Source organism: Pyxicephalus adspersus, chromosome Z (genome assembly GCF_032062135.1).
Source record: "Pyxicephalus adspersus chromosome Z, UCB_Pads_2.0, whole genome shotgun sequence".
NCBI lineage: Eukaryota > Metazoa > Chordata > Amphibia > Anura > Pyxicephalidae > Pyxicephalus > Pyxicephalus adspersus.
The window spans coordinates 49,989,972-50,012,478 of NC_092871.1; the positions used below are offsets into that span (position 1 = coordinate 49,989,972).

At 39.4% G+C, this 22,507-nt stretch overlaps 1 protein-coding gene across 2 annotated transcripts in view; it reads left to right on the plus strand.

The window, feature by feature from the left end:
- The window catches only part of KCNT1 (potassium sodium-activated channel subfamily T member 1), a 187,491-nt gene that overhangs the window by 17,138 nt on the left and 147,846 nt on the right, over positions 1-22,507 (plus strand). The gene's annotated exons all lie outside the window — the stretch shown is intronic.

Consider the following 22,507-nt stretch of genomic DNA (forward strand, 5'->3'; position numbering starts at 1 on the left):
AGGTTTACTGTAACAAACAGGTTTTCCCATCATAGTCTATCTTTGATAAAGCAGACTTATTGTGTATAAAAAAAAATAAGAATAAAATAGTTTTTTTCCTGTAATGAATCTCACTGCTGCTCACCTCCTTCAGCTTCTTTCTGTATTTTAGTGATGGCTGCATGGTATTTCTTAGAGAGGGTATCCGCTTCCCAATAGGTTTTATCTACTCTGAGACATATATGTAGACCACAGAATGATAGCATTCATCTCAAACTACACAGTTACATGAGAACAAATATGAGGTATTGTTAATAACTGAGTTGAGTTCCTGCTGTGCTGTGTTGTAAGTTGCTATATATTAGGTGGAGGGATCACATACGTATGCTTTATGTATACTGCTCAACTCACTGCATCATTGCAGCTTTGAGGGGACATCTTCTGACAGACCCTGCAGCTATTCAAAATAGAGTATTTATGATGTATTATGTAGGATTTTAACTACAGTATCGCAAAGAAAAATTTGCCATCAGGCAAGTTGTTTATTGAAGAAAGGACGGGCGATGTCCTTTCTAGAATAAAACATGCTGACCTGATTGTTCGCTTTCATCTTTTTCAATTGCAGATATCCTGGAATCCCCCAGGGCTGCAGCAGAACGAAGACAGGTGAGGGACATTGCTTGTCCCTTCTGCATTTAAGGACTTGCCTGGTGGCATTTAGTTTCACTTTAACTTTTTATTGTCTAAAGTCTATGTAGTTGCTTAGCCTGTCCCACTGCACACAATGACATTTTACAAGTTGCCATGGTCAGGGGTTCAACCAATATGCAAGTTAAAAAATAAACTTGTGAAACAGAAAATTTAATTACTTTTATTTCATACTGTCAGAGGTTCATTGTACCAAAGCAGGTACAATCAGTCACTCCATGGCGAAATTGTGAGTAAAAATAAAGAGAGAATTTGGGTTTTCGCAGGTAAGTGAAAAGAGATTTTTAGGCAACCTAATGTTAAACTTAAATGAAAACTTAATATCACATTAACATAAGTGTTCAGACTGTTTGCAACAACACTTTTAGCTTGGGTGCCTCCTGTTTCTCTTTGGTCGCTGCTGAGATGTTTCTTGATTAGAGTCCACAAAATTTTTCCACCTATATTGGATTCAACAAAATTGAAAAAAGTGAATGGGTGGAAATACGTTTTAATGCCATTGTTTATATATAAAATATATATTTTATATAAATTATATCTTCACTTGAATATGAAATATTGGATAGTTCATATTTTTTTTTATATAAACCAAGTGGTATGCAGTCTTTTTAGATCTCTTTGGATAACACTAAATGCCTTTCCAATCCTTTTTTATATATCTCTAAACTTTTAACAGCTCGTTTTATTTACTGGTAAGGATAAAATAAACTGTTAAGAAATGTTTTATTGGCCCTTTATGTATTGTAAGTTCTATGTGTTAGATTTGCAACTTCCTACACATGTGTTCATAAGTTATTCTCTAGCTAGAGTGAATAGATTGCACTGGGAGGCAGGGGAGGAGGGGGGAGGCCAAGCTTTAGATATAGATCAGGGGTGTCAAACCCTGGCCCGGGGGCCAAATCTGGCCCCCAACATCCGTTTTTTTTTTGTTTTTTTTTGGCCCCCAAAGGAATCCCAAATATGAACTGCAGCTGGCTCAGCTTGGTAACAGGCATAACCTAGGTTTGCATGCAGATACATCAGAAATGCCTATGTGCTGATACAGTGTGTGAAAGTCAATGCTGTGAGCTAAAAAAATATCCCGTCTTATCTGAAGTTTACTATTCTGTTGCCATGGTGTTTATTTCACGCAGATGTTTGCTAAGTTTAAAGTTCCACTTCTGCTAAACAAAACGGTTACTGCCCCATCGTAAACACAATACAAAATAGTTCAGGTTTGTGACATGTTGTGCTGTCAGCAGTGGCAGAGAAGAATTGATAACAAGGGCTAGTGAAAATTTGTTTGGGAGATGAGCTCAGCATAGAGGGAGAAATAAATGGAGATTGTTCTTATTTTAGTAAATAGGAGTTTTAAAGGGTTGCCTTCACGCTATAATGTACAACATGCCTACAGAATATGAGAACCATATGTAGGTTTGCTATGCTGAACTGTGAATGCAGTAGAGAGATCTGTCCCTGTCTTTCCAGCACTGACATACTATCTTCTTCTGATTGGCCACAGGTCTCACCGACTGGCTCTTGACAGTGACTTTGGACTGCTCTTTTTGGTGCTTAAGGATAGATCTTTTGCAGTATCAGTAATGATGCCACAGAAGCTAAGGTGAATAATTACACAACTCATATTAAAGTTCACACCTAGAGTTTATTTTAATGAATGCACAGCCAAATATATTTTTATATGGCTTGGTCCACCTAAATTGATCTACTTTTTCTTTTATGCATAGTGTATTATTATTAAAATTGGCAAGAATAGTATGCAGAGTTGAGTCCTTTTTTATAAACAGACCCCTTACCTTTTCCTTGCCATTTTGATTTTTGGTGCTTTTACTGATTATGTAACACAGCTCAGGAATAGATCTTTACAGGTTGCATAAAGGGCCACTTTCGATAATTGTTATTTACAGAACTCTCATAAAAGCTGACACCTTCCAATCACTGTGGGCAGATGATTAAAAATATTCATTCAAACACAACTGGGTTGACTTTTCTGGTATGGATCAGATACAAGGTGGGGTTTGGAATATGATATATGGAGGGAGGAGTGTGCCAAGAGCAGTCAATGTATGGGAAGACACTGGAGGCACACTATATGGGCCAGTAATGTGTGTACAAGCTTAAAAGGAAGGTGAAGGACTAAGGGGACCTAAGTGAGTAGGTGGAGGCCCCATCAACAAATCACAATGTACACATCATAAAAGAGGAGCTCAGCAGTATAGAGAGGCCCACAGTAAATAATGATCAGAAAAATGAGCAAAAACAAAAAAAAATCAAAGGTGAACAATGTATAGGCAACTTGAGTAATTCACTACTATTAAAAGGTTCCAGTCATATTGTGATTTACTGTTAGGGGCCGCTGGGCTTAGTCAACCTATGGCATCTTGTATGTCTTTGATAACACAATAGAGCGATCACCTTGTGATTTTAGGCTTTTGCCTGTCTTTGTGTGTTCCAGCTCCTCTTGTTACATCATCCATAATGAAAAAAATGAAATACAAATCTAAAATCCAATTAAAATGGCCACAGCAATCTTCACAAGACGGACCGGTGGTTCAACTTTTCAGCATCCACTGAACTTTTGACTTTTTGATGGACTGACCATGTAAGATTGCCATCTTTGGAATTATGATGATCTGGGCTTCCCCATTAGGCTAGGTCACAGTGCTGTGTTTTCAGGAACTCCTCATCTTCCTTTTATTATAGAGCATATCTGCAGCTGATGTCCCCTGGTCACGCTCTGCATATGTAATTGCAGATTAAACAAGGAACACATCTGCGCTTCAGACCCATCAGTGTATATGTGAGAGCACCTTCTCGCTGAAGTAAAGTGGGTCATTAAGCATTTACTGTGCTCAGAGCATGTAAACAATTAGAAAATCTGCCTTGCTCTTGGAATTCCAACCCCAAGGCACCTGACAGCTTGTAACCATGTTTACATAATTCAAATTCTAATTAAAGAGGAATCCCAATTGTGGCAGGCGCAGCACCATGAGGTACCTTGTGCGCTGTGGCATTAGAAGAATTCTTATCTCTGTCTCTCTTTAGTCTGATCAGACTAAAGAGAGACAGAGATAAGAATTCTTCTAATGCCACCTATCTATCTATCTATCTATCTATCTATCTATCTATCTATCTATCTATCTATCTATCTATCTATCTATCTATCTATCTATCTATCTAATCTACGCTGAATACAGCATGGTTTGCTAGGGAATTTCCCCATAGACACAGTGTAAGGCTTGTTGTGATTGGTTGAGGCCTCTGCATAGTGTAAGACTCACTGTGATTGGCTTATCTTCTAGCTAGATAATGACTCTTAAAGGTATATTTTCCTTTTCTGTCTATGTTAACAAAATGCATATATATAACTGTTATAAACATTCACAACCATAAAATACAGTGATAACTCTGCATCTAGCCTCAACATTTGAGCATGTGAGCTGTATAGTGGGGTTATTGGCAGGTTTAGGTGTATACAGAATATACTGCACTAATAACCTAGGACAGGTTTTAGCTGGCCAGCTACACCAATTTTCATGCGATTGTTATTGGTTCTTTTTTCAGAATCTTCTGTTCAACCATATCTTCCTTCTCTCTATGCCTCTCATGCTTAACACCTTGTTTACATTATCTACATTGTTTTTAGGTCTCCTGACATGCTCATGACCTCTGCCTGCCTGTCAGATGCTTGGTCTGTAAGATTCAAAATAGTTAAGGGCAAATCACATACCTAAAACCCGCTAGATCTGCCAAAGCCCTTTTAATGTAATACACACTCTCTTATGATCCCTCATGCCTGATGTGTTAAAAGGATGCACAGAGTAAGAAAAGTGAGAACACTTTTCAAACCCTGCAACCCCACAGAACTTACTCTTCATTCCAGTGTACATCATAAAACTGGTGGGCACAAGCTCCCCTTGCCCAGTATGCCCTTTCATCTGGAAATGACGACCTCTTGGTTTAAAGAAGCATTTGTTTGCTCTGCCCACCAACTTCCAGGTCACCATAGGACAATACTTTTCTTAGGTCTTGGTGGAGGGGGGAGGTTTAGGCTCCTTTCCCTGTAAATATTTACCCTTAATGTGAGAAAAATTTCTCTAAAGCAAGACAAGACAGTTGTCCCCATTGTAAGGTATCCCTTAACCTCTTGTTATTTGGGTTTAGCTGGCTACTAGGAAAAATAGACTGGTGAATCTCCACAGCTCAAGTCTTGATCTTGAATATAAAGTATTGTAGTGTTCATTTTATTTGTACATGCATTTCTGTGTGATAAGTGACTCCTCAGGATGGCCACCAGGGGACAGCAGTGCGTGCTATAGTCTTTAAGGGAAATTTTTCACCAATAATGCAACAATAACATTTTATTATACAGCCAAAGTAATAGCAAGGGAGCATTTTACAGACACAAAGAACAAAGTGCAAATAGTCACTTAGAAAACCATTCAGCAAAACTGTAGGCAGGTGTTGGTTGCAAACTGCTCTCACTGCACCCCACCTATGTTGTTACAGTCCACTGAAAAATAGTATGTATATAGTCAATGCAAGCGGCTGTCTGTACAGGAGACCAGTCTCAGGACTGTCTCTTGATTCATGGTCTATAAATACTACAGTATTTGTTGAGAGGTGTACTCTAGGGATAGATGTCACATGATTACTGCTAGAACTACCTTCCCGCTATACAGTGTTGAAAAAGGCAGAATTGTCAAACTGCCACATACTATTTTTAACATTAAAAACTAATCCTTCCAATAATGTATCTTTAATTAAAAGACATATTGCTGCCAAGTTCTCAATTGAAGTTGTACTTGGCTGCTAGTGTGAACTTTTTCACACAGGTCAGCTATTCTAGTAGTTCAAGAATCCCACCTGCCCCTTTGACATGGGGCCTGGTAAAAGGTGTAATCTGTTTGTCTGGATTTGCACTAGCCCTGTTCATGCATATAAATGTGCATTCTGTAAAGCAGCCTATTTATTGAAATAGGCTATATAACAAAACAAATACATCAAAATTTGTTAATAATAAAACCCAACAGAAGAGAGAGATAGGACAGCAGAGTTCAAATCCAGCATTACAGATATTCCAAATAGGAGACCAACATCTTACTCCCAAAAGGCCAATCTGAATCTGAAATACCTCTTCCTTAGAGTAGCCCCCCCTTCCATACTTACATGCCTGTGCAAAGTACCTGTGGACCCCTTGTTTCTAAGGATCCTTTTCTAGAGGCCTATTTCCAGTAGTCAGCTCCCAATCAGGCTCATTTCCCCAGAAACTCAAAGCTTCATTCCCCAGAGCCATCCTGCCCTGTACCCCTGACTTTTTGTGTTTCATGGTAAGGGTCCTCCCCCTTATTAGAATTCTCCAGGCATTTATCTTGTTCAAAGTTCATTGTCTGTGCCTTTCTGCAATAAAGTCCTGATGGTCACAAACATGGAGCTTTTGTTCTGCTTTATACTAAAGTAGCACTAAAGTTGCCAGGCAATTTCTTCCCCAGTCCATCACATATTTTGCCTTTTTTTGCTTTTTTATTTCAAATTAGGGCAAAATAATTGAGCTTTTCTGAATACCAAAACTAGGATTTGCTGTCTTCCAGATTAAGAAGCAGAATTGTGAAACCTATTGTTTTAATAAACGTACTGTATATTGGTTCATCTGTAAGTTAAATTTACCATATTATTTGTATTCATTATATTCTATATTTAATGCTGTTTAAATTGCTCAATTTTAATTATAGATGGAATTACCATATGAGAAATAATCATTGAGGTGAACTGTGAACTTGTGGTGATTCAAGAATTTTTCATAGCATGGGTCAGTTTGCAGTAGAAGGGGTCACCTTTAATGATGGACCACTGTTTGTATCACCTTGTAGCCTGCAGAGGACTGACACATTTCAGGGAAAGCAAAAAAAAAGGCTTATAGAGTTATAGAGACAACAAGCAGGAAACCATGGGGGTTTCTTCTCCCTCCCACTGCAAAGGTGGCTCCAGAAAAATGGTTCAAATGACCCAGAAACTTAAGGTTTTTATGGAAAAGCAAAAGGGATTTACGACTCTGATGGAAAATCATGACTTTTCCTTTTAATCAGTAGCTACTAAAATAATTGAATAGATAATATTTATTTTGATTCCCTGATGTGGAGAAGCAACTCATTTGCCGAATTGCACAAGAGAAAATTTTGAAGCAGAACAGGGAAGGCACAGAACATGGGAGTACTGTATGCACTATATGGGGGAAGCAGTGCATACCGTGTTTCCCCGAAAATAAGACACTGTCTTATATTTTTTTTGGCTCCCAAAAACACACTAGGTCTTATTTTCAGGGGATGTCTTATTTTTCCATGAAGAAGACTACAGTACACATTTATTGTTGAAAGTCACTTATATTAGGGCAGGTTTACAAAATAGTGCTAGGTCTTACTTTCGGGGTAGGTCTTATTTTCGGGGTAGGTCTTATATTAGGGCAGGTTTACAAAATAGTGCTAGGTCTTACTTTCGGGGTAGGTCTTATTTTCGGGGAAACAGGGGTATTATTTGGTACAAAATTACAGTATTTCAAAAGGGAAGACTTAGTGGAAGGAGAAGAATTCTTGGCAACACAGAGTATTTTAGAAAAAAAATGAGTAAGGTAGCAAAAGGAGCAGAGTCCCCCCAGCCACATAGTGTTTATTTCTAGGAAGAGAATAAAGGATCATTCCCACTAGTGCGTTGCGTAACACATGTTTCAATGCAGAAACTCATGCAGCAATGCATATAACATATGTTGAACCCCTAGATTGACGTAATTGTCATTCATGGGCCCCAAGTTCACCTTACTAAATTGCTAGAATGCAACACTCTAGCAATGGGATGGCAGCATTGCTAATGCAGGGCTCTTTAAAAAGTGCACTACATTTCTGTGTGATGTGCTCTTCCAATTGAATTGGCGCATCAAATGTAGTGCATTGCAAAACTTACAATACTACAAACATTGTCTTCCAGCAGCACAGAGTATTTAGAATAGGATAACAGAAGGAGCAAATCCTCCAGCAGAAGAACACTTACTGTCCTAAAGTATTTTTAAACTGTAAGAAACCTGAAGAAGCAGAATCATCTAGCAGCACAGAGTATTTAGAACAGTAATATACCACAAGGAGCAGATATCTCCAACTGCACATGTTTAGAGACATGACCAAGGTAGCTCAGACCTTGCCTCTCCCCTGTTTTCTTTACCACTGCCTGCCAGCCCCACCCCTCTCCCCTTTCACTCACTTCTTCCCCTAAAAACACACTGACACTCCCCTGGACTTAAAATGGCTGACAGGTAGCCATTTATATAAAACAACACCTTATATATATACAGGTAGTCCCAGGTTTAGGAACATCTGACATACAGACCATTTCTAGATACGAATGGGGCTTCCCTGCTCGCTCCTGTGCAGGACGGAGGCTTGGAAGGGGGAGGGGGGCAGTTTGCGTGACTTGAAGAAGAAATCTGTTGCTTAACACAGCTAAGACTGAGCTCTTCTGCAAGCTCTTGTCCCTCTTTAATGACCAAGACAAACTCTGCAGTTGTTTCCTTTTGCATATCAAGGCACAGCTTGCTCCAGAAGTTTATGAATGTCTAGACTCCATAAAGTTTTTTTTTTTTTTGCTTTGTGGTTAGCTCAGAGTGAGGATTTTATATAAGATATATATATATATATATATATATATATATATATATATATATGAATAAACCTAACAGTACTTATCTTGTATGTAACCCAGGGACTACCTGTGTGTGTATATACAGGTTGACTTTCAAAAATCCGGCAATCTTTGGACCTAAGGAGTGCTGGATTCTTGAATCTTGATTTTTTTTTTATACTTACCTCCACACACAGGCCAGCCTTCCTCTCACAGCACCCACGGACATCTGGCACAGTTCCAGGGAGCCGGGACATCTCAACCTGTATTTAGTTTAGCAAGCAAGACCTAACCGCTGTTCCTGCAGAACAGCGCCAGCAAAACATTAGTGGCTAAACAGTGTACTGCAGTCCCTGTATTGAACATGTGATCTGAAAAACATGCCAGGAAACTGAAGGATGCAGATTATCGATGGCCAGATTTTCGATTGTCAATCTGTATATAAATAAATAAATATATAAATATATATATTGTGACACCAATGCAGGTTTGGTGGTAGAAGGGAGGTATATTTGCCCAAGATTCCTCTCCTATGTGAAGTAGCAGGCGGAAAACTCTCACCTGCGAGGTAATTATTGAAGCAGCACTGAGGGTGGGGTTATAATAGAGCCAGGAGCTCAGTCAGTCTCTCTCTGCCTGGTGACACAGAAAGTTGGTCTGTGTGAATGAACTCAAACCTGAGTAAAAGGTTGCTGAAAGCTTTGTTTGGAGCTGACAGGGAGAAGCCCTCCAGCTGATAGACAGGAACATCGGATGTATAGTAAGTGCCGGACAGGCGAGGTTTTTTTTTTTGCTATTTTTGTTATTTTATCTGCAACCCTCAAATAAACCTGACTACAAGTCAGCTTAACACCTTTACTTCAGTGTGTGATCTGAATTGGATGAATCAGACAAGTGTCCTTTGACCCCAGCAAAGGCAATCCTGAGCTTAACCCCTCACAATTTATATATATATTTATATATATATATATATATATCCCTATATATATGTGTGTGTGTGTATATATATATATATAGCCCCTTCGCCCCATATGGTTGAACCTAATGGAACGCCACATCAAAAGACATATAAGCCGTTGCAAACTTGCACCCTCACTCATTAAAGATTCAACAGACTCCTTTTTTCTTACTGGACAGTGACTCTACTGCCTGCTTGCCGACGCCCCACCAACCCCCGTATCTCTCCTACATTCCCCCAACGTCATAAGGCACATCTACAAGCATGTATTCTTATGATCCCATCACAGCAGTGGGTGCACCACTTTCCTCTGGGGGAACTGCTCACCATACCGCAGCCACGGGATGCCCCTATACACCCAATATGCCTCCCTAATAGCACACATAGACCTCCCTTCTCGCCAAATCACTCATACTCACCTTATACACAGCTGCCTCGATTGCCTCCTGCCCCCCCTTGTGCCCGTTCCCTGGGGCCTTTCCCGACATTCCCCTCCTGCACAGCTGGCATTGCATTCTTATCACCCCCTCCTGCCTCTCTCCACCTCCTCTCTCCCCCACCTGAGCTCCAGTCTCCGAATCACCACCTTCAACCTTTCTAACACTGCCACCCCCCTCCCACACCCATTTGTCACTCAGCTCAGCCAAGTTGTGCTGAGCTGGCAGGCCAGGAGGTTCCCCATGGGGGCTTTTGTGATGGCACTGAGCCTGTTGAAAAGGCTCCGGGCTCAGGCACACTGGAGGCCTAGGATTTCAAGGCCACAGCCCTTACATCCTGGCCGGGCGGTGCTCGCCCAGCAGCAGCCACCTCCTCCCCTCAGAACCTCAGCCACTCTATCCTATAGCCAGGCCTCACCATGTGAAACTGCCGCCGTTGCCCTGAGCTTCTGCATCAAGGTGTCTACTGACTCCATGATGCCCTAACTGTGTCTGCTTATACCTTTTCCTCCCAAAAACTTCTGGTCTACCCTTTTGAACCATTTCCTTCCTTCACTCCACCCTAACCAGTCCCACACTGACCCCTTCTTGTCCCCCCTTTTCTTTAAACCATCCCCCCAAGCTATTTCACGCACCCAGTCATGTAGACCCTACACCTATTTTGCTTTGCTGCAGGCCCCCTGTAAGATAGGGTAAGGAGCAGAGTCATCTAGCTCTAAAGAGTATTTTTTTAGAACAGTGAGATATCAAAAGGAGAACAGCTTGTCCAGAAGCACATAGTATTTTCAGACAGTAGGAAACTGGAAGGAGCAGAGTTCTCCAGCAGTTTTACGACAGTAAGATAGTGGAAAAAGCGGAGTCACCTAGCAGTACAGAGTATTAAAGAGGAGTAATAGCAGATGGAGCAGAGTGCTTCAGTAGTAGGGGACTTCTTACAGCAGCTAAGGAAGTTTTTGGAGTCACATGCTCATACTTCTTTTTAATAGTAAATGGCTCCTAGGAATGCCCCTATCAAGGCTAATACCAGTCTCTAATACACTGCACGTGAAGCAGTCTTCCCCATCACATTAGTAAAGTGCTACAGATTGCTACGTTAGGCATTGTAAACATTCATTATCATTCTGGGACATAGCGCCAGTTGTAATGACCGTGGTTCCATAGAGACTGTGTAATGGAAATCTAAAGTGTTATTTTGTTCTTTTTCCCATCAAAATGACGTAATGGAGCTATGAAGTAATCAGTTAGGGTGCTTTGCATGGAACAGTTTTCTACTGATTGATGCATTTTATAAAAATCCATACATCTGCATTACTTGTGCTTGTACTATGTAAATGTGAAGGTAGAGCATGGTATTTATCTGTTCTTTTTCAGAAAGTAGCACACAATTCTTGTTGCTCAGTTATGTGGCGTTGTTTCACTCCCTATACACTGTTTCAGGCAGCCAGCAGGCTCCTGGTGTTGTATGCTCAAAGCCAGGACACCTTATTTTTGGACTTGACTGTCAAAATAATTTAGTTCTGGAAATATAATAAACCTAGGAAACTGAATAAATTAGTTGAGAAAAGCTTTTAATCTATAAACTAGATATAGTTTTTTTTTTACATTGGTTGATTTTTTTCACATATTTTCACATATTTATTTATTGGAGTTAAAAAAAAAGATTCATTATTCCCTTTTGCTGGCTTGGCTGTAAATAGATTATAAACCAGAAAGTGCACAGCTCTTTTACATTCTCTGAAATAACCATCTTTTATTCAAATATAAAACTGATCTGACAGGAGATACAGAGGTATTACATAAAGGTTAAAGTTTTAATAAAATGCCTATCTTCCTCTTGATTGGTTTATCTAAAAAAAAGCACTTAACTAAGCACTATGGTAATTGGCTGTTCCAGACCACATTTGGCTAATGACTGTAGTTATCTACAGTAATGACCCAATCTTTTGAAATATGAGCTGTGTTTATCAAAAGATTCTCCTGCAAGTCATGCAAACCACCCACTTCCCCTCAAGCCTCCGTTCTGCAAACAGCGAGCAGGGAATCCACGTTCGTATCTAGGAAGCATCCATATGTCGGATGTCCTTTCACCCATGGACTACCTGTAAATATTTCCTATATGTGGCAGATTTCCTCACAAACAAGTGAAAACCATATCTCTGGCTATTAAAATAAAATGGTTTGATGGAGAGTTTTCTAAAAATGTGGTTGGTCCATACTGCATCTGCTCACAATTTATCCTTTGGCAAAATCATTTGCAGACACATAGTAAAAGTGGAGCACAAAGGATAATATTATTGTACAGTGCATGGCCGTATGTGTGACCAAATAGTAGGTGTGTATTTTTAATTTTAGATTTTTAATTTACTGCTTTGCTCTTAGCCCTAATCCTTTATAACTGTTAATTATACTGGCCCTAGGAACATGTCCGATTGTCTTGTTTTAAGGGCCAGGCGCCTCAAACCAGCTCGCAGTGGCTGTCACAGTGAATGAAATCACATTTGCCTTGAGGCTGCAAAGCATTCAGACTCCCAACATAAGAGGTCGAAGAGAAAATGTATCTAGCCGAGATACTTTTTTTTCTGCAGACTCATCACAATATAAGTCCTTCATTAAAATACAAAGAACAAATAGCAGAGAGGGAAAAAAAGGATACCACAGAAGTGTCACATCATATCTATACATATTTAAATATTTATTTTAAAAATTCATTTTTTGTGCATTAATTGGTCATATAACATAAACCAATTAGCCCAAGGAACTCTCCCATTAGCTCCCCCCGCCTAAATGAATCTATACCAGCCATTCTCAGCCAAGCTTCTTCTAGAGTTTGTTAGAGGTTCTTGGTATTATAATTATATAGACATTCTTTCCATAACTACCAATGAAGGGAGATTTTTTTTCTCATTTACCATAGACCAATGAAGGGGGTGCTTTTCATAGTGGGAACCTCCACTATGAGTGGTCCCCAGTGACCACCAATATAAGGAGGCATTCCTCGAATGATCTCTAATGTGAGGGAACACTACGTTTTTCAGTGTGTAAAACTCACTGCTGGCCACAGTCAAGTGTGCAAATGCTGGTTCTTTAAAACCCCACACATTGGTGCAAGGTGCTACCTGCCAGGAGCTGCACAGGAATGCTTGTTTCTGATACAGGATTAAACCTAGCCTAACGCTCCAATACTGAAATACTCTTCTACTGGGGGACTCTACTCTATATAACTATTTTGTCCTGAAATACTTTGTACTGCGTAAAAATGCTGTGTCTTTCTTTATCTAACTTTTCTTTCTTTAATTACTTTGTACTTCCTAAGGAATAAGCATATTCTGAAAGCTCTCCTCCCCTAAATACCGTCTATTCTATAATTTTAGTCTGATGCAATCACCTTTGACTTTTAAGTTAACTGATAGTGGAAAAATCACTTAGAAAATGATCTTGGCCCACTGGATCATGACAAATAGAAGCCATAGCTGCACAGATACCCCTAAAAATGTCAGATTAACTAACCCAATTATATTTTATAAACTGCACATACCTTACACTACATTGTATAGCTACATTTAAACCCACACATAATCAAACTTTGCCCTAAATGCTATTAGGCACCATTTTTCTCCTTCTTTTGGACTTGTCCACAAATCCAATGTGGAAATAGATTATTATATTTTTGCTTCTTGAAATGGGTAACCCACTAGGATTAAACCCTAAAATTTCTCTCTTAGCTTGTGTCCATGATAGTATGGTCATAGCTTGGAAACCTATTGTATGGACCTGGATACAGGCAATACTAAGTACGTTTATAGCAAGTAAAGGCTAAAGTACCTTGCTAAAACCTTGCCTTAAATAGAGGTTGTCTATGAATAGAGAGGCCGCCCATTTACTATTGCTAAAATGTGGGATACAAGCATAAAAGAAAAGATTAAACAGGAAGAATGGGACCACCTCTTTAATTTGTGCAAATTTAGTAACTTTAATGTAGATATCCTATTTAAAAATTCTATACGCTAATAATTCATTAATTCCACAAACCTACTATATCAGCTTTGAGTGGAGCAATTCTTTAAACCCTCAGGAAAGTCAGGGCTTACCGGTATTATGTTATTAGCAGTCTCTGTGCTCCAGTTTTTGATCTCTACTTGTGGAGGAATTTTCAATTTCCTCTTCTCTGAAATCCATTACCAGGCTCTGGGGACCTGCCTACAGTAATTACTGCGTGTTGCAGTATGTATTAGTCTCAAACTAAGGATCAATCACACACAACAAGGATACAATAACACTAAAATGCTACAGAGGCAAAAAAGTTCATTATAAACTTCACTCTTGAATGTATAAGAACCATCATTCAACTGAAAAGTTCATTATTATTTGTAGTTCTCCAGACTGAGAGCCAATTTTCACTATTGCAGTGTCGTAATGTGTGTTGGTGCAATTCATTCTAAACAGCACTAATACACTTTCTTAGGAGAGGGTGATGAAGTAACATGAACTGTGGTGTACTTAACTGTCAAAAATGCTGGTGTACTGTGCTTCAGAGGTTGTGATGCTAGGGGCACCATGGTACATGTGTGGTGACCCTGCCTCATAACCCAGAGCTTTTGGTCAGAAATATTTCGAATAATTTCTAGGGTTTTAAAGGAGAATGTACCAAGTACTCCGGAGGGTGCTTCATTTAGTAAATGTGATGCAGGAGTTTCCCAATACTCTTTGAAATTGATAAAACTTATTCTGTTAGCAGCTCGCATCACTTTGGCTAAATCGTGGAAATGTAATGTGATTTTGCTAGACCCTATCTTTGCGAAAATGGACTGGATCATGGTTAATGATGGTTAATGCATACACTCAATAATACTTTAGGACAATTTGATGCTATTTGGGATCCCTGGAAGGAATACAGATCACACTAGTTGGGTGATGCTTCTATGTAACAAAGTTTTTTTTTTTTTAAGAGTCTTCCACCCCCCTTTCCCTTCGTCACTGTCCTGTCCACTTCTTTGGCCTCTTCAGCTTTCAGCTTAGCCTTGGGGCATAAAGGGTTGTTTTTTTACAGTCTTTTGCATTTCCCTTTTTTTTTATTCTTAATTTTACTCATGCCAGATTGCTATTGTGCATTCTGTAAGCTGGTGAGGTATGTTTGTACATCTTTTATTACTATTGTTCTTATTATTTTTATTATTGTTATTATGTCTTTTTTTTCTCTAAAAACATTGAAATACAAAAATGCTGCATGAACAATTTTTGGTTTACTGTGGAACATTGGGCGGCCTATTCAAATACACGTGTTTATTGAAACACAGCACATTAGGCTGAATTAAACAGTTCCATACAAAACATGGGGATCAGAGTCCTCCAGCAAGCACAAATCTTTTCAGGAGTGGAGATTTCCCTTAAGGGTTCCCTAAAGACTTAAGAATTATTTTAAGGGTCAATTCACGTATAAATGCTGACTCTGGATGATGCTTGCACAAAAATGACCTTGTCTCTATAGACAGTTGAAAATCAAATAAAGGCTTTGAGGCAATGCTGTGATCAGTCTGAGGTAGTAAATACCTGTTACAGTATAAATAAATAAATGTTGCTCTTCCACATTGCATAGCATGCTGCTCTTAAGGTAAACAAATGGTACATCAGACATCAGGCAGGGGTGTATTGGGGTGGGCACAGGTGGGAACGCTATGCCCTCACTTATTTTGCAAGGAATGCTTTGTTGGTCTGCGGTGCTGGCCAGTCCAATGGGTTATTTGGACACAACCTGCCCACTCTCCCATCGCAGGCTCAGACCTGAGGTGGGACAGTGGGCGGGTTCTGGTATCATGACCTCACTCTGGGGGAAGTTTCTTTCCCTTTCAGTGACACATAGGCAAGGGTGTAGTGGGGCGGGCATGTTTACCATGCCCCCGCTTCATTTTTTATGACTACACCTCTGATTATAGGATATTTACTAAAACATTGAAGATTTATAGAAAGTTGTGTTGTTTTGTTTCTCCGGCGTCTTGCAAAAGAGATATCAGGAAATATTAAATCACATTTTTTTGTCTGGATGTTCTGAATCTTGTTTGCCTCCTGCTGCATTGTTTCCATTTGAAAAGACTTTGCAGGGATGCACCTTGTGGTTTTTTGGCATAAAACTCCTCAGTTCCTGGCCAAAGAAAATAATTGATGCAGCGTTATTGGACTTTCCAGTCATGTAGTTAAAGACTCTGGATTTTGAGTGTTCTAGATTCAGATTTTTTTTTAAATGTTTTACTAGCACAACATGACAATATAGAATATTTACCTAAAGGACAATTACAGACAAGTGAATGCAATCAGTGAGCATATACTGTCTAAAACTGCAGCTAAAAGTTGTTTTTTTCACTTTAATTGGATTTGTGTAATGCACAACAAGTGGAGTCCAGAGAGCTCCTCACAGGTCCTCCAGGAGGGGACTTCCTGAGGTTCTGGTTTGCTTTCTGTATACCCAATCACATTGAAGTTCCTAAAGCACTAAGTCTGATAAATGATAAAAGGACTATGCAGTGGGTGTATTTAAGAGTTCTCTTCTGCCATCCCTAAACAGATTTAGATATGCCTAGACTATGTAGATGTGCTTTACACACACCTTAATGATGATACCCTGTTGTTCATTCCTCACCTCTTTTGTCATGTGATTATCCTTATTAGAAAAAGCTTCTTTAGCAAGGTAAACACTTCTCAAATCTGCAGCTAGCAAACAGAAGAAGGGAACGATTTCTTTGGAACATACCATTGCATCCTAGTGCATTTAATTAATGTACATTTTTGTGTGCATCAAGGTCCGTTGGACAAACTCAAATTTTGTGCAATTCATTACACCACAATGCACTATATTGCATGTCCCAGTGCATTGCAACGCATGAGTGTTCCTTAAAGCACTGAAGCATGCAAAGTATGTTACTGCAATGCAATGGGCAGAATAGGCCCTCAGTGTTTTATAAGCTGCATGGAGCAGCTGCATATACGTCCAACACAACATCCTCTGCACCTTTACAGGTTTCTTTTGAATTTACCCACAATTGTTTACAGGTAGCCCTAAGAGGGAAATAAAATGATCACATCTTGTGAAATTTGAGGACTGGTGCTGCCCCCTCAACCATGTCAGCCTTGGAATTGGTCCATATGTGTCATTGTGATCCATACAGCCGCAACCATTTTCCCTAAAGAGTGTCAGGCTCAGGAATTCAATTCTCTAGAATATTTTAGATAAGAGTTCTTTCCTTCATTCTCTTACATTTTGCTGAATTTAATTTAAAGTGAAACTCATTTTAGGACCCGAGCCAAAAAAGTTTGGCTTCTTGCTAAGTACAGCCTATACAAATAAATGCTGCAGATGGGGCCACCTTTAGGGTGAAGATTTTCCATCACAATGGTGTGAAGTGCATTCAAGCACAATTATTCTTTTGGAATGCCTTTATTTTATCTCCTAAATAATTAATCTGACAAAGTGGACGTATAGCTGTGGTTAGAGATAACAGCTGAGTAGCTGACTATTGATTTTATAATATGGATGAGCTTGCTAATCTGACTTTATAACCACCATGATAAAAATACAAACACATTTATGACCACTTTAGCCACACCACATCCTGTGCGTGTTAAAGACTTCCGCTATGAGCGTGATTGGAAACACCAAAGAAGTTGTACCTTGCAACCAATCTGACATTACTGTGCAAGAGGTGAAGTGGGATTTGGTGTTCAAGGTAATAAGTTATTGCTCTGTATTTTGAAATAAGTTATGTGTTAAAAAATCAAATGGAACAATGCGGCAGTCAATACCTCAACTCTTGTCTGTGATCATTATAGCATGGTACACAATGGCCTTAGGTGATCTAGCAACCCTGGAACGAATTAAAATTTATTTTTGCTATTACCGTATATACTTGAGTATAAGTCGATCTAAGCTGTATATACCTATTTTTACCTTGGAAAACAGGAAAAAATTGAGTATAAGTATAAGACAAGGTAGGGAAATGTTGCAGCTACTGGTATAAGCCGAGGGTGAGAAATATTGGCAATTTTCACTTCTACAATATAAGGTTTACTTCTTTATTTTGTCAGGTTAGGTTTATTGGCTTCCCCAAAAAAATGGACCTTAGACTACAATAATGACATATGGTAGGGACATGTTTTGGAAGATTGTGAGCCCCTTTGAGGGACAGTTAGTTACATGACTAATGACTCTGTACAGCGCTGTGTAATATGATGGCACTATATAAATACTGTGAAGTAATAATAATTTATCAGATGATTAATATATGATTAGTAACTAATCATTATTATATGATTAGTCACAAATCATATACCAATCATCTGATAAATTATGCATATTTAGTTGATATAACTTACTTTTAAACTTACTTTACTTTTTTTTTCCTGCTCTCTGTAACTGCTTTTGCATCTAGTCCCGTGTCCCACGTGTAAGCACCTGGGAACACATGGGTCATGGGATTTCTATCAGCGAGGGACTCTCTTGAGTCTCATGCTGATGGTTCTGCCCCCCACCAGGAATGCCCCTGAAGGGAAATCCCTCTCCTCCGTATGCCTTGCGTCCCCTTACCCTGGCAGCGGAAGTGTTAACGCCGGCAGTGGTAAACAGGGAAGGGAGCCACAACCTGCTCAAGAGATGCGGGTTGCTGACCTCTGCCAGCTGGGATAAGACCAGATCGGCAGGAGTGGGAATTGGCTGGCAGAGGGTGCTTTTCTGGAGGGACCCATGCACCTGACTGGAGTATAAGCCGAGGGTGACTTTTTCAGCACATTTTGGGTGCTGAAAAAATCGGCTTATACTCGGGTAAATACAGTACTTTGCAAATGTTTTCATTTCTGGTCCAGATCCATTCTAGATTTGCCTTTAATGACCACTTTAGCCACACCACATCCTGCGCCTGTTATAGACTTCCACTATGAGCCTGAGTGGAAACGGCAATGAAGTTGTACTCTGCAATCAATCTGACATTACTGTGTGGGAGGTGAAGTGGGATTTGGTGTTCAAGGTATTGAGTTATTGCTCTGTATTGTGAATTAAGGTGTTATGTGTTAAAAAATCAAATGGAACAATGCGGCAGTTAATTCCTCACCTCTTGTCTGTGATCATTATAGCAAGGTACACAATGACCTTGGGTGAACCAGCAACCCTGGAATGGATGTCTTAACATTTTTTTGCTACTATTTGGCAAATGTTTTCAATTCTGGTCCACATCTATTCTAGATTTGCTGGATCACCCAGGATCTTCCTTGATAGTCCATCTTTTCCAGTCTTGAAGAGCTTTAGTAAATTGTATAAAGATTGCTGTGTTCATGTGAAATTTTCTGGCATAAAAATAAACTTTTACCCAACCCTCACCCCCACACACATATAAAGACTTGCTTTTTAATCTTTCAGCCCTGTTGCTAAGTTGTTGCTAAGCTGAGTTGTGCTTTGTGTTCCACATTACTTATCAGATTGGAGTAATCATTTTTAAATATCTTAGTGTTAGGAAAATGTGGAAATGTGTGAAAAAAGCCCAAGTTTATGCTGGACCCTTTCCAAACAGGTTCTGTAAACTGTATTTACAGAACCTGCTGAATACCAGGAATTCCCTAGTGGAGTCCTAGATTCTAGAGCGGACTACAAATTCTGACCTTTGGTAAGCTGCTCAAAGTGCTGCCCACCTCTTAAAATTGCCCAGTGGAATATCTTTTCACATTGATGGACCCTTAGAAGGCACAGAAGAGGTGGAACCTTTACCTTCCCATTGTAATTTGGATATTAAAGAGCCTGACCTCTGATAAATATGTATGTGTAAGCTGTCTGAATGCAACATGTCTGTGTAGCCAGCTAAAGCCAAAGGTTTGCTTTCAAAATCAACTTATCAATAACATCAAGTAAAGACTAGACACTGTGAAGCCAGAAGGGATTTGCAACCTATAGATCCATTATTGAAAAGCATCTATGTTATGTAAATTTCATTTTCAGAAACTAATCCTGTGTACAACAACCTGTAGGGAATTGTCATCCATCTCCCTGTGGAGTTCCTGGGAATGCGGGGCATAGGCCAGTGTTTGCAAAGTTTAAGGTAGCAATCATCCATGGCAAGTGGTTTATGGTAAAGCTAAACTGTGTAAGGGGTAGAGGGTAGGAACAGGTTTGTTTTAAGCTCTTTTTTTGTAGAATGTGCTGCTGCTTGCTTCTTATTCAGCAAATGTGATTTGCTAGGTTACCTTCAATACATTCTAGTTACCAAATTTAGAAAAAGTAAGAAACAAGTGAAGCCAGGAATCTATGTTCTTAGTTGGAGGACTCAAGTGGCAGCCAGTAAGTCTTCCATCGCTGGCTTACCTCGATGAGTTACACTGTATGTGTAGGTGTTGGGTATTAGGTTTTCTTATCATGATCTAAATTATATTTTCATTTCTTAGATCAGCATTTATACTGTAAATAAATTAGTACTAACAAAAAAACATAGGAAAAATTTTGTCTTTGAGGATTGTTTGCCACCAGAAGTTATGAAAGGAGGACAGATGTCTGTGTCCATTGGATGTCAGAAGGTTAACACATTGGGGAGTTGGAGGTCTCCAGCTGGCTGCAAATGTTGTTTTCTAGTGACGCGTGTGGACCGGTTAACTACAAACTGCGGCCACTGCAGGTTCCTCAGCTCCTGGTGGGAGAAACACAAACCACTTTTGACCCTTTTGAAGCCTCTTTCATGCGCAGCTGTCACTTTGACCCACCCAGGATCTGAAGTTCAGGACTAAAGTTTTCAGTCTCTAACTTGATTTCTGCAACTATAAAATAATTTGGTTATAATGCAAATGTAGAATATTGTTTTACAAGGATGACTGTTCATGATGTCACTTTTTACACTTTAAATTATCATAATGATGTTTCATATGTAGATAAGTGGAACCTCCCCGTGCTATATACTAGGTAGTCTATTTACTAGAGCTGCATACACACCTGCAATTTTTCTCGTTGGAAAGGATCTTTCACGATCCTTTCCAACGAGAAAAGACTGCACGATGCATGAACGATGCTGTACATACAGCACCGTTCATGCTCTATGGAGAGGGGAGGGGGAGAGCGACGGAGCGGCACCCTGCTGCGCGCTCTCCCCTTCCCTTTCATTAGGATCGGTCGTCGTCCATCGTCCATGGATCCGCCAGGACGGTCGTCGGACGATGGACGACGACCGACTGTACACACGGCAGATTTTCGCCCGATAATTGGCCGATACCGATTATCGGGCGAGAAAAATTTGCCGTGTGTACGCAGCTTAGGAGTGAATGAAGCATCCACCTTAATGACTGCTGAGATAAGAGTAAGTAGTCCTATGGATATTATTGAAGCAGAACTTGGTGCAGAGATACTTTTAATGAAGGAATTTGTAAACACAACTTCTCTATGCAGTGTATTCCATAACCCAATGGCTATGATGCATGTAAAGTTTATTTCTCCTAAACAGTAGGGATTCCACTGTATTCCCTGCCCTATCTGGATATTAGATGTGAATATCCTTCTGTGCTGTAATAATGGGATTTTCCTGAAATATTGGACCTCAATAATTTTCAGAGCTACGGATATCAGCTGCAATTACCATTTAGGGGTACTAACACATAACCTGGGAATTTGACTAAAAATAATTTCAAATTCAAATAATTAAAAAAAAAACAAAACTAAAAACAACCACGACCAGTTTTTATAACTCACAAATTTAGCACCAAACAACATTAAAGTCTTTTACAGGCTAATCTTGTGAAATTTGTGGCCATTTTAGGGTTAAAGGGCAAACAACTGACAAAGGCATGGGGACCCAGGAACTAACAATTAATATTTTAAAGTGGTCAAAGGAATTCCTACTACGGCCCTTACCTAAGTATGTGGCCCGTGGTTCGGCTGGCACAAACATATTAAGCAGTGCACAAATAAATAAGTTGCAAATGACAGGCAGATTTAAACAAAATGCTTACAACCTACGAGATTTTTAACATGTATGCCAAACCCCTACCTTGCAAAGTTCCCTTGAACCCCTTCATCCCTCAATGTTCAAAGAAATAAAGCTCTAGGGGTTTGCTATGGAATTTATGGTGGATTCTATAAGCATCATTTAATAAGCATATGAATATTTTGCACCCCCTCCCCCCCATACCCACATACCCATTAAGAGTTAAATTGAAATAAACACACATTTTGAAAAAGTCATTTTTTTGGTAGTTCTGAACCTCATCCCTTACTCAGTATGATTTTCTGTGTAAACTCTGTGAATCACCATGAAACAGTTTTTGTGAAGGTATCAGATTCTAGCTTTGTAAACATCAAAGCTAGATAAGAAGATATAATTGTTAAATGTTTTAAGAAATGTTAGAAATATTTTTTTTTGTTTGTTTTCTATTGGATCCAAGTTCCACTATAAATTAGCATTAAACTGTAAAATGAACCCTTAAATCGACATGGCTATATGTACATAAAGTCACAAAAAATAACTAAATAAATAAAAAAGATACTAACACAAATCCAGTTCCTACACATGTACACCTAAAAAAAAGAGTGTAGTTCCCCTTTAAGTGCAGGTGCTTGCAGAATAGGATTCCAACCCTGGCCATGAATGCTGCACCCAGTGTCATCCTGCAGGTATGCAACTCAATACCCTGCCAGTACCTGCAATATCATTAAATTATAGAAGTGTGTGCTGGTAATGTTATATACTATGTATCATATAAAGGATGTGGGAGGAGACCATTACAAAGGCAGGGGAAGCATAGCATCCCATGT